Source organism: Mus caroli, unplaced genomic scaffold (genome assembly GCF_978045245.1).
Source record: "Mus caroli unplaced genomic scaffold, Mus_caroli_1 scaffold_5, whole genome shotgun sequence".
NCBI classification, from domain to species: Eukaryota; Metazoa; Chordata; class Mammalia; order Rodentia; family Muridae; genus Mus; species Mus caroli.
The window spans coordinates 77628627-77639375 of record NW_028227260.1 but is presented as its reverse complement, the minus strand read 5'-3'; the positions used below and the strand labels follow the sequence as shown (position 1 = coordinate 77639375).

General features: G+C 40.7%; 1 pseudogene; it reads left to right on the top strand.

Annotated features, from left to right (window-relative positions):
* The first annotated feature begins 278 nt into the window (after positions 1 to 278).
* LOC110288298 (melanoma-associated antigen B3-like) lies at positions 279 to 1308 on the top strand (annotated as a pseudogene).
* Positions 1309 to 10749: the final 9441 nt, after the last annotated feature.

Genomic DNA, 10749 nt, shown 5'->3' with positions numbered 1-10749 from the left:
CTCAAAACAGATGTCCTTCTCTGCCACACCCCAAGTACAACACAGGCAAGGAAGAGAAATCCCAGGCTGAAAAACGGTCCACCTTCTTACTTGAAGGATAACCTTTTTAGAACACTAGCATGATGGATTACTAAAGCACTGTGCTCATGGAGACTTGCAGAGGTAGACTTGCTTAAGTTGTGTGCTATCTATGTGTTCATATCTTTTGTCTGTTGCAGGTATTTGTATCTCTAGCATCCTTCCACCACTTCCTTTACTTCACCTTAACCAGAGTCATCATGACTCATGGTCAGAAAAGTAAGCTCAATGCCCGGAAAAAACGCCACCAGGTCCAAGGTAAGACTCAGACTTATGAGGATGATCAGAAACAGCAGAAGAGGCCTATGCCACCTCTCAGAGCCAGTCTGGAGCTGAGTATTCCAGCCCTCCTGAAGCACTTCAGAAAGAAATACCAGCTACCACACTTATTCTGAGTAGCTGTTCCTCAGACTCAGATGAAAGTTCCTACGAGGAAAGTGATCCAATTATGCAAGAGGAGCACCTTTCTGAGGCCAGCCCAACCACTACCACTCTGCATCAAGATCTAATAGCAAGGATGGTGGCGATACTGTTACAGTACCTGCTCCACAACTACAATTTGAAGCAGCTCACTACCAAGGAAGAAATGCTGAGGGTTATCACCAAGAAACATGAAAATGACTTTCCTGAGATCCTCCGGAAAGCCTCTGAGAAGCTGAGAATGACTTTGCAGTGGAAGTGAGAGAAGTCAACTCCAGTCAGCCCTCATACAACCTCATCAGCAAGCTGAAACTCCCCAACAATGGGAGGATCCGTGCTGGCAAAGGCTTACCCAAGACCGGTTTCCTGATGAGTGTCCTGGGGATCATCTTCATTCATGGCAACTGCGCCAGTGAAGAAGACGTGTGGAAAATCCTGAAGAAGCAGCAGATCCATCCAGGGAAGAAACACCGCATCTTTGGTGAGCCCAGGAAGCTCAAGACCCAGTATTTGGTGAAGCTGAAGTACCTGGAGTACCAGCAGGTGGCCAAAAGTGATCCTCCACGCTATGAGTTCCTGAGGGGTACCCAAGCCCATGCTGAAACAAGCAAGATGAAAGTCCTGGAATATTTGGCCAAGATCAACAAAACAACACCTAGTGCCTTCTGGATCCTTTATCAAGAGGCTTTGAAAGATGAGCAAGAACGAGCAAAAGCCAGAGATGAAGATAATACTGATACTGCTGACCAGTCTACTGAAGGTTCCCCAGAAAAATCACCAGCAGCGTCTACCACCCCTGTTGACACTTGAAGTTTTCCTGTCATCAAGAGATTTTCTTGAAAATACAAAACAATCTAAAGAGTTAGTAAGTCAGTATACTGGGAATAGCAGGGGATTATCAACATGGTTAAGCCTAGTTTCCTTTAACTTCTTTCTTTGTTTGGTTTTGTAAAGTTATTTGTAATAAATGCAAGGAAATATTTTTCCTGGCTTATAGAAAATATAGATAAAAGTCAAATATTTATGAGTTATACTTTGTGTTCATTATTTGATCTGCAACAAATATATATTAAATATAATATCTTTAGAAGTCCATGTAAAAGTGTGGGTTAAAATGGGTTCCTGCATCCAGCCCAGGGTGTGGGCCACAAGGTGAGGCAGGACATGGGAAGTTTGACTGTGTGCACCTACACAATCAATGGGCATATGGCTGTGAGAAGCCACAGGACCCTGCTCCTGGGGTGAGGAGGCACAATCTGAGATACCTGTGGGACTGCCAGGAGGCAGCACATTGGTCCCTGTGCCACATGGAGCCAGGGACTGCAGGTTCTAGCTCTTGGACACCACAGATGCCAATAAATATCCCAGAAGAGCTGAGAACTGAGTGATCCCCCCTCCCAGGCCCCCACCACAGGCAGACTCTATTTGGGGCCAAGGGAAAATAGGGGAGAAGACAATGTATCACAATTTATTTTCTTGATAATATTAAGAAGGCAAATAGTTAGAAGGATTAAGAGATGCTCAAACCTAGTTTCCTTTCCCTAGTTTTACTATGTAGTTTGGTAAAGTTACATGCAATTGAATATTATTCTTGGCTTGTGCAAAAAATTTGTAGAAATTAACTGTTATAACTTAAAATTAATTCTTATTGACTGCTACCAAATGTTCACTCAACACTCATTCTGGAGAAGTCATTGGTCAAACTGGGATGCTAAGATAAATCATTAGCTTCTGCTTTTATAACTTTTAAGTATATGAACTACTGCTCAACCACTATGATATTGAATACCCATTTACTGGTTAAGGCCTAGTGAAAAGAAGGGATATGGATGAGGGAGTTACTTATGAAATTTATTATGTAGAAATGCATTGAGTAAGGAACATGGGATGTAGAGAGACCATTGAGTAGCATAAGAAGATATATAATTTTCACTGGCCATGTGGGTGGGGATCTGATTAATGTGGTGAGTAAATAAATCACCTCAGATGATGTGCTTCAGAATCAAGGGGAAGAATTTTGCAAGTCCCTGCTAGCTTCTAATATGCAATGTGTGGTTAATATGCAACACCTTAACTGATTGTAATTTTCTACATCCCAGAGGCCTGGAACTACAAGATCAGGCTATCTAGAATTCTACTTTCTGAGGACAGTATACTTCATGACTTATAGAGAAGGGAGGGAAGAAATGAAGGGGGCAAGAGGCAAAGATTGGCAGAAAGACAGGGAGGAGTATGGGAAAAGCATGAAGGGAAGTGGAAAGGCAGAAGAGGAGGGAGGAGGGGGAGGGAGGATAAAGGAGGGAAGAGGGAGAAGAGGGAAATAAGGATAGAGGAGATAGGGAGGGAAAATTAGGGGAGGATACAGGGGAAAGGAGAGAGGGAGAGAAGGGGAAAGGGGAGAGGCATGGAGAAAGAGAGAGAAATTATATTCTTTTGTTATAGGGCCATGAATCCAGGAATGGGAGCTTACCTTCCAAATCATGAAATCATTATTACTTCTGAGGCCCATCATTATAATCCCACCATATTTAGTAATAATAGTTTGAGGGGTAATTTAAGGATTATGACCTTTTTCCATTAATTAATTTATTCATTCACCTTTTTTTTTAACTTTATATCTTGGTGACAGTCACCATCCCCAGTCCTATCCTCACAATTCCCTCTCCCTATTACCAATCCCCTTCTCCACAGAGAAAAGAGTCTCCCCTTGGGTACCTGCCTGGGTCATCAATTTACAGCAGGATCTCTCTCATTGAGGCCCAACAAGGCAGTCCAGCTAGGGGAAGGGAATCTAATGGCAAATAACTGAGTCAGCGAGAGACCCTGCTCCAATTGTTAAAGGATCCACATGAAGATCAAGTTTCACATCTGCTAGTAATATGTAGGGGCTTAGGTTTAGCCCCTGAATTCTCTTTGGTTGGTGGTTCAGCCTATGTGAGCACCCATGGGCCCAGATTAGTGGATTTCATAGGTCTTCTTGTGGTATCCTTGACCCCTCTAGCTCTCACAAATCCTATCTCCCACTCTTCCACATGTTTTCCAAACTGTTTTGATGTGGGTCTCTGCATCTTTTTCCACACACTGAAACCTCTCAGAAGACATGCTAGGCTTCTGTCTGCAAGCATAGCAGAATGTCATTAATAGTGTCAAGGGTTGGCTCTAACCTAATGGATGAGTCTCACATTGAGTCAGTCATTGGTTGTCCCCCATTCCCTCAGTCTCCACTTTGTTTTTATCCCTGCCTTGTAGGGAGAAAAAAAAAATTGGATTGAAGGTTTAAGGTTTCCCTCTATTTACTGGAAATTCTGCTTGGCTACAGGAGGAGGTTTCTTTAGTCTCCATATCCTCTACTGCTAAGAGTCTCAGTTAGGGTCACATCCATAGACTCCTGGGAGACTCCCACATCTTAGGACTCTGGCCAAGCCCAGAGATACCTTCCACAGATGTCTGCTCTCTCTCTAAGCCCCCTCCTCCACTTACTCTCCCCATACATGATCCCCATCACTGTTCCCTTTCTCATCTTCTCCCCCAGTCAGAATCCACCTCCACCTTTCTAAGTCCTTTTTCCCCTTCTGAGTGAGATTCAAGTGTCTTCCCTTAGGCCCTCTTTGTTATTTAGCTTCTTTGGGTCTGTGGAGTGTAGCCTGGGTATCCAGTATATTATGGCTAATATCCTCTTATAAATGAGTACATACCATTGATTGTCTTTCTGGGTCTAGGGTACCTCACTCAGGGTATTTTCCAATTCTGTCCATTTGCTTGCATTTTTAAACTATTCAATTTAGGAGGATATGACTGAATCCTGACATTTTTCATTAATTAATTTATTCACTCTGCATCCGATCACACACCCTCCTGGCTCTACCTTTACAAATTTGTCTCCCCATTAACCCTTCGCCTTCTCAGAGAAGGGAAAATTACACACTAACTTCAGTGGTGTCTGTGTGACAAGTACAAAAGCTTGGCTGCAGTCCTGAGGCAAAAAGTTTCAAGGATACTGATCTCCTGGGGTCTTTGGCATCCCATAACACAGTTGTATTTCAGATTTGTCCTTGTGATGGTGTGGAGGGTCTTTCATGCTTTCTTTCAATAGTGTTTTATTATAAGTGCCTCCAAGGAATGATTTGACAAATAGCTAAGTTAGATTGAACATTGCTTCCTGGCCTCCACCAGTGTTCCAAAATCCTAGTCAATCGTTGAGCTGACTTAGGGAGTTTAATTTTGTTAGAATGTTTCTTACTGAGACAAAATGCCTCCAGTGTTGAAAGAGAGATAGTGAAAGAAATCAGGCATTGTAGTTTACTGGATTGGAGTAGAAATCTCAGGGCAAATTCTACCAAGTAAACTTGGAATTCTCATTACAGTCATGTATGGCAGACTACATTACATCTTAGAAGAAAGTTGGTGGGCTCCTTTGATAAATGGAAGTTCCCTACAGATGCTTAAAATAACAACTAAGTCACTCCCATATACAGGAATTTACAATAGCCTAAGGAGAAGTTGGATTATACAATAGACAAGAAATGAAACTATGGCAAGGGCATGAAGACCTTGCCCCTGATTTCTAAGAATAAGCTGACTTTAGGTAGGGCTGATTCTTTTCCCAGTTTTAAAGAATGGTTTTTATCTCAGTTGTAAACACTGTCTGGTTCCTGCCAGCATGTATGCATTTCTCTGTTTTGTGTAAAGAGTCCTTAGGCATTGGATGACCTTAATGTATCACCTAACATCCTTGTTTTCTTCTGTAATATAAGTCTGATGCTTGCTTTGAAAAATTACATTCAGATCAACACTCCCTTGTGTTCAAGTTTGTTTATCACTTGCTGACTCCTTGTCCACCAGAGTACTGGGAACCTGATTTCTCCCACGGGTTGAGTTACCAGCCAAGTCTAATCCGTGGTAGGAAAACTCTTCTTGGATACCAACCCACCAAGTAAGGATCACATTCTTTCTATCTATCTATCTATCTATCTATCTATCTATCTATCTATCTATCTATCTATCTAATGTTTATTTTTACATCCCAATCACTGTCCCCATCCAGATGCCCCCTCACATAGTCCCTGCCCCACAAACCCATGCCTTTCATCTCTGAGAGGGTGGGGTCTACTGGGTATCTTCCCTGGCCCTGAAATATCAAGTCTCTGTAGGCCTAGACAGTTGTTGTACTGAGGCCAGACAAGGCAGCCCTGTTGGGGAAAGGATTCCACAGAAAGGCAAGAGCTATAAGTACAGCCCCTGCTCCAGTTGCTGGGCCCACATGAAGTTCTGAGCTGCACATATACTATATATGTGCTGGAGGCTTGAGTCCAGCCCCTGTATGCTCTTTGGTTCCTGGCTAGGTCTCTGAGAACCCTCAAAGGTATAGGTCAGCTGAATCTGTTGGTTTTCCAATGGAGTTCCTATTACCTTCAGGGCCTTTGATCCTTCCCCCAACTCTTCCACAAGAAACCTCAACATCTGTCCAATGTTTCATCGTGGGTATCTGCATCTGTTTCAGTAAGCCTCTCAGAGGGCAGTGATGCTAGGTTCCTATCTGTAAGCATAACAGAGTATCATTAATGGTGTCAGGGATTGGTGCTTTCCCATTGTATAGGTCTTAAGTTGGGCTGGTTATTGTTTGATCATTCCCTTACTCTCTGTTCCATCTCTGTCTCCGTATTTCTTTTAGACAGGACAAATTTTGAATCAAAATTTTCAATTCACAATTGTAAAGTGCTTTCATAAGTGACTTTGAGATACTGTATATATGGAGAACTCTCGAATTGCAAATTAAATGCAGGTACATCCTGGATTCTATTTTCAGTGCTAACATACATTGTTTATATAGCAGTTAGTGTGTGTGTGTATACATACATATATATGTATATGTGTTGTATATGTATATATATATACACACATATATATATACATATATGTATTTATATATACACAAATATGTATGTATATATATATGTATATATATATATATATCTCACCCCAAAACTTCTCTAAGAAACAGGGAGAATGATCTTTAATTTAAGATTAGAAATAGAAAAATTACTACACTGAATTTGTGTGCCTTGACCTTGACAAAATAGATTTGATTGCATTAGAAGCATATTCAAACAGAGATTATTTTGCTTGTGGTTTTGCAAAGCTTAAATCAGAGGTAGATTCTGTTATGGCTGCAAGGGATTTATGGATGGGAAACTATAAAAAGATCTTTGAAATAACCATTATGAGTACACGCTCTTCCTGCCACAGATTTCTGTGTTAGCAAACTACAGATAGTTATGGCCAAGGAAGGTTAGCATCTCTTCGCTATAGTGGATCTGAGAGTGCTTAGGGTTTTACTATGAGAAGATGGCAGCAGTTAAGAGAGATGAATTGGTTTCCCCCACAAGAAGTCAAATTAAGAACACTGGGATTGCAAGCTGGTACAACCACTCTGGAAATCAGTTTGGCGGTTCCTCAGAAAATTGGACATAATACTACCAGAGGATCCAGCAATACCTCTCCTGGGCATATATCCAGAAGATGTTCCAACCGGTAAGAAGGACACATGCTCCACTATGTTCATAGCAGCCTTATTTATAATAGCCAGAAGCTGGAAAGAACCCAGATGCCCCTCAACAGAGGAATGGATACAGAAAATGTGGTACATTTACACAATGGAGTACTACTCAGCTATTAAAAGGAATGACTTTATGAAATTCCTAGGCAAATGGATGGATCTGGAGGGCATCATCCTGAGTGAGGTAACATATTCACAAAGGAACTCACACAATATGTACTCACTGATAAGTGGATATTAGCCCAAAAACTTAGGATACCCAAGATATAAGATACAATTTGTTAAACGCATGAAACTCAAGAAGAACGAAGACCAAAGTGTGGACACTGTGCCCCTTCTTGGAATTGGGAACAAAACACCCATGGAAAGAGTTACAGAGATAAAGTTTGGAGCTGTGAAGAAAGGATGGACTATCTAAAGACTGCCATATCCAGGGATCCCTCCCATAATCAGCTTCCAAACGCTGACACCATTGCATACACTAGCAAGATTTTGCTGAAAGGACCCAGACATAGCTGTTTCTTGTGAGACTATGCCGGGGCCTAGCAAACACAGAAGTGGATGCTCACAGTCAGCTATTGGATGGACCACACGGCCCCCAATGGAGGAGCTAGAGAAAGTACCCAAGGAGCTAAAGGGAACTGCAACCCCATAGGTGGATCATTATTATGAACTAACCAGTACCCCAGAGCTCTTGACTCTAGCTGCATTTGTATCAAAAGATGGCCTAGTTGGCCATCACTGGAAAGAGAGGCCCATTGGACTTGCCAACTTTATATGCCCCAGTACAGGGGAATGCCAGGGCCAAGGGGTGGGGGTGGGTAGGTGGGGGACTTGGGGGGAGTGTATTGGGGACTTTTTGGATAGCATTGGAAATGTAATTGAGGAAAATACATAAAAAAAAAAGAACACTGAGTAAGGACTAGTGATGGCACCATACATTTTATGGTATAAATATCACTGATAAAATTCATGTTGAAATTTAATTCTCAGGTGATTTTTGAGGTGGGACTAGTGAAATCACACAGTAGTGACTGGGAGTATATTTGTTCATATATGATTAATTAATTCATTAATGTATATTCTGACAATGGATTTCTAGTTAACAGTATAAATGTGTATCCTGAACATATTCCCCTTCTCAATGAGATACTCTGTTTCACGTGGGAACTCTACAGTTAGTTCCAAAAAAAATCAACTGACTGGTAGGCTGATCACACTTCACTAGAAGGCCAAATATACCTGAATATATGAGAAGTACAAATTCAACTTGGTGGGTTTAAAAAAAAAAAAAACCAGAGAGATCACAAAATTGATTATGTAGTGAAGGGTGTGGTGTGGTTTTGGAAAAGGTTAGGGAAAGAGTGAATATGGTCAAAAATCATTGGATAAAATTCTCAACAAACTAAAAAACAAAATAAATAAATAAAAGATAGCCTTCAACAGATGTGGTTTCTCTAATACCCCAGCCTACAGAACTGTAAGATGATATATTCTAAATCTGTTAATTATCTTGACTGACATATATATTCTGAATCTGTTAAAATTATCGTGAGTGTCATATTCCATTATAAAAATAGAAAATATATTAAGGTAAAATGATATAATCCATTACAATACAGAAAAAAAGCCTACAGATACAATCATCATCTGAAAAACAAGAGAGGGCTTGCCAGCAGAGCCTTCCTGTTTTCTGCAATAGTCTAGCCTAACAAAGGTAATTTCTTAGACTAAAAGTGAAATCAACAAAAAACAGAAGCCTGGATCCCCAATTTTGGTCAGGAAAGAAAATGGGATAACAGAAGATCATTATATCTCCTTTATTTCCTCCAAATTCAGTCTTCCAGTCTCATCACCAGCCCTTCAGAAAACCATCAGCTGAAGGCATCACCGTAATCCCAATTTCCAGTAGATACATAGATTATCCAGGCCAAACTCCATCCTCCCATGAATTGCCTTCTCCTGGGCCACAACTCAAGGAGGCTCTTCCTTGGAACCCATATGCTTCTCTTACCAAGGATATAGTAGGCTAACTGCAGACCTTGATTCTCCCTCTTCTCTTCCAAGTTCAGTTCCTGAGTCTCATCCCCAGCTCTTCTTTTGTGGCTTCTCCTCACTCTTTGCACCCATGTTCAGGGGACAAAGCAGAGTGGTAGAACATCCTGCTTTCCTAACACCAGTGGATACCCCCAGACTTCCCCACCTAGTCCTAACTCTTAACTGTCAGCTTCTAACACCCAGAAACCCATTTCCATGAAACTCCCAGTGGCACACATATAATCACCCCAGAAGAATTTCCTACCAGTCAAAAGGCAGCCACTGAAATCTCCTAAGAAAGAGAGAAGGCAATAGAAACCAAGAAACAAAATGCCAACCTAGCAAAGACAAGACCAGATATCAGCACCTAAAATCAGAATTTTCTAAATTCCATATACTCAGATGCCTAAGTTAAAACACAATGAATAGCACCCAGGACGATATATCTCCAGTAGAGCCCTTTAAGGAAACCACAGCAGGTCCTGGGAACTGCAACATAGCTGAAGCACAAGGGAAAAAAATGACCATAAAATAGCCTTTGTGATTATAATAGAGATCCTTAAAGAAGAAATTAGTAAGTCCCTTAAATAAATCTATAAAAGCACAACAAATCAGTGAAATCAAATGAATAAAACAGCTTAAGACCTAATAGTGGAAATAAAGTCAGTAAAGAAAACAAAAATCTATGGAAATTTTGGCATAAACAATTCAGGAATTCAAACAGGAATCTCAGAATACCACCAACAGCCTCATCAACAGAATATAAGAGAGGTAATATGGAGCCAATATCATTGAAGTAGTGATGAAACAAATTAATACCCCAATCAAAAGAAAATGTTAAATCTAAAACAAACAAACAAACAAACAAATAAACTCTTGCTACAAAATAAAATCTAGGCTAGATATGGCATGGTGTCTCTTCACAGCAATGGATACCTTAACTAAGATAGTGATTATTTGGTTTGGAGTATTAGGATAACTGTGGTCTCTTCAGACAAAATGAAAAATGTTCCTTCTCTATCTGTTTTGTGACCAAAGCAAGTCTTATAAGGACAAAATGAGGGCTGGTTTATAATTTCAGAGGTTTACTCCATTATCATCAAGACATGGCACTGGAGATGGAGCAGGGAGTTCTACATCTTCATCTGAAGGAAGACAAGAGCAGACTGACTCCTAGATGGCTAGGAGGCAGATCTTAAAGCCCTCACCAACAGTGACACATTTCCTCCAATAAGGCCACACCTCCTAATAGTGCCACTCCCAGGGCCAGCATATTCAAACCACCACAATTACCTAACAAAAAAGAATATTACAGAAGAATTTCACCTATGAACATAGTTGCAAAAATTCTTTATAACATACTTGCAAAGTAAGGTCACAAATACATGAAAAAGTCACCCAACATGATCAAAAAGCCTTCACCAAGAGATTCAGGGATGGTTCAACAGGTGTAAATTGATAAATGCAATCCACCAAATAAACAGACTGAAGGGAAAAACAAAACATGATCATCTTATTAGATACAGAAAAAGCCCTTCATGATAGAAATCTGGGAGAGATCATGGATGCAAGGGACATACCTCAGCATAATAAAATCAGTTTATATAGCAAGATTAAAGCCACCATCAAATTATATCAAGAGAAATTCAAACCAATTC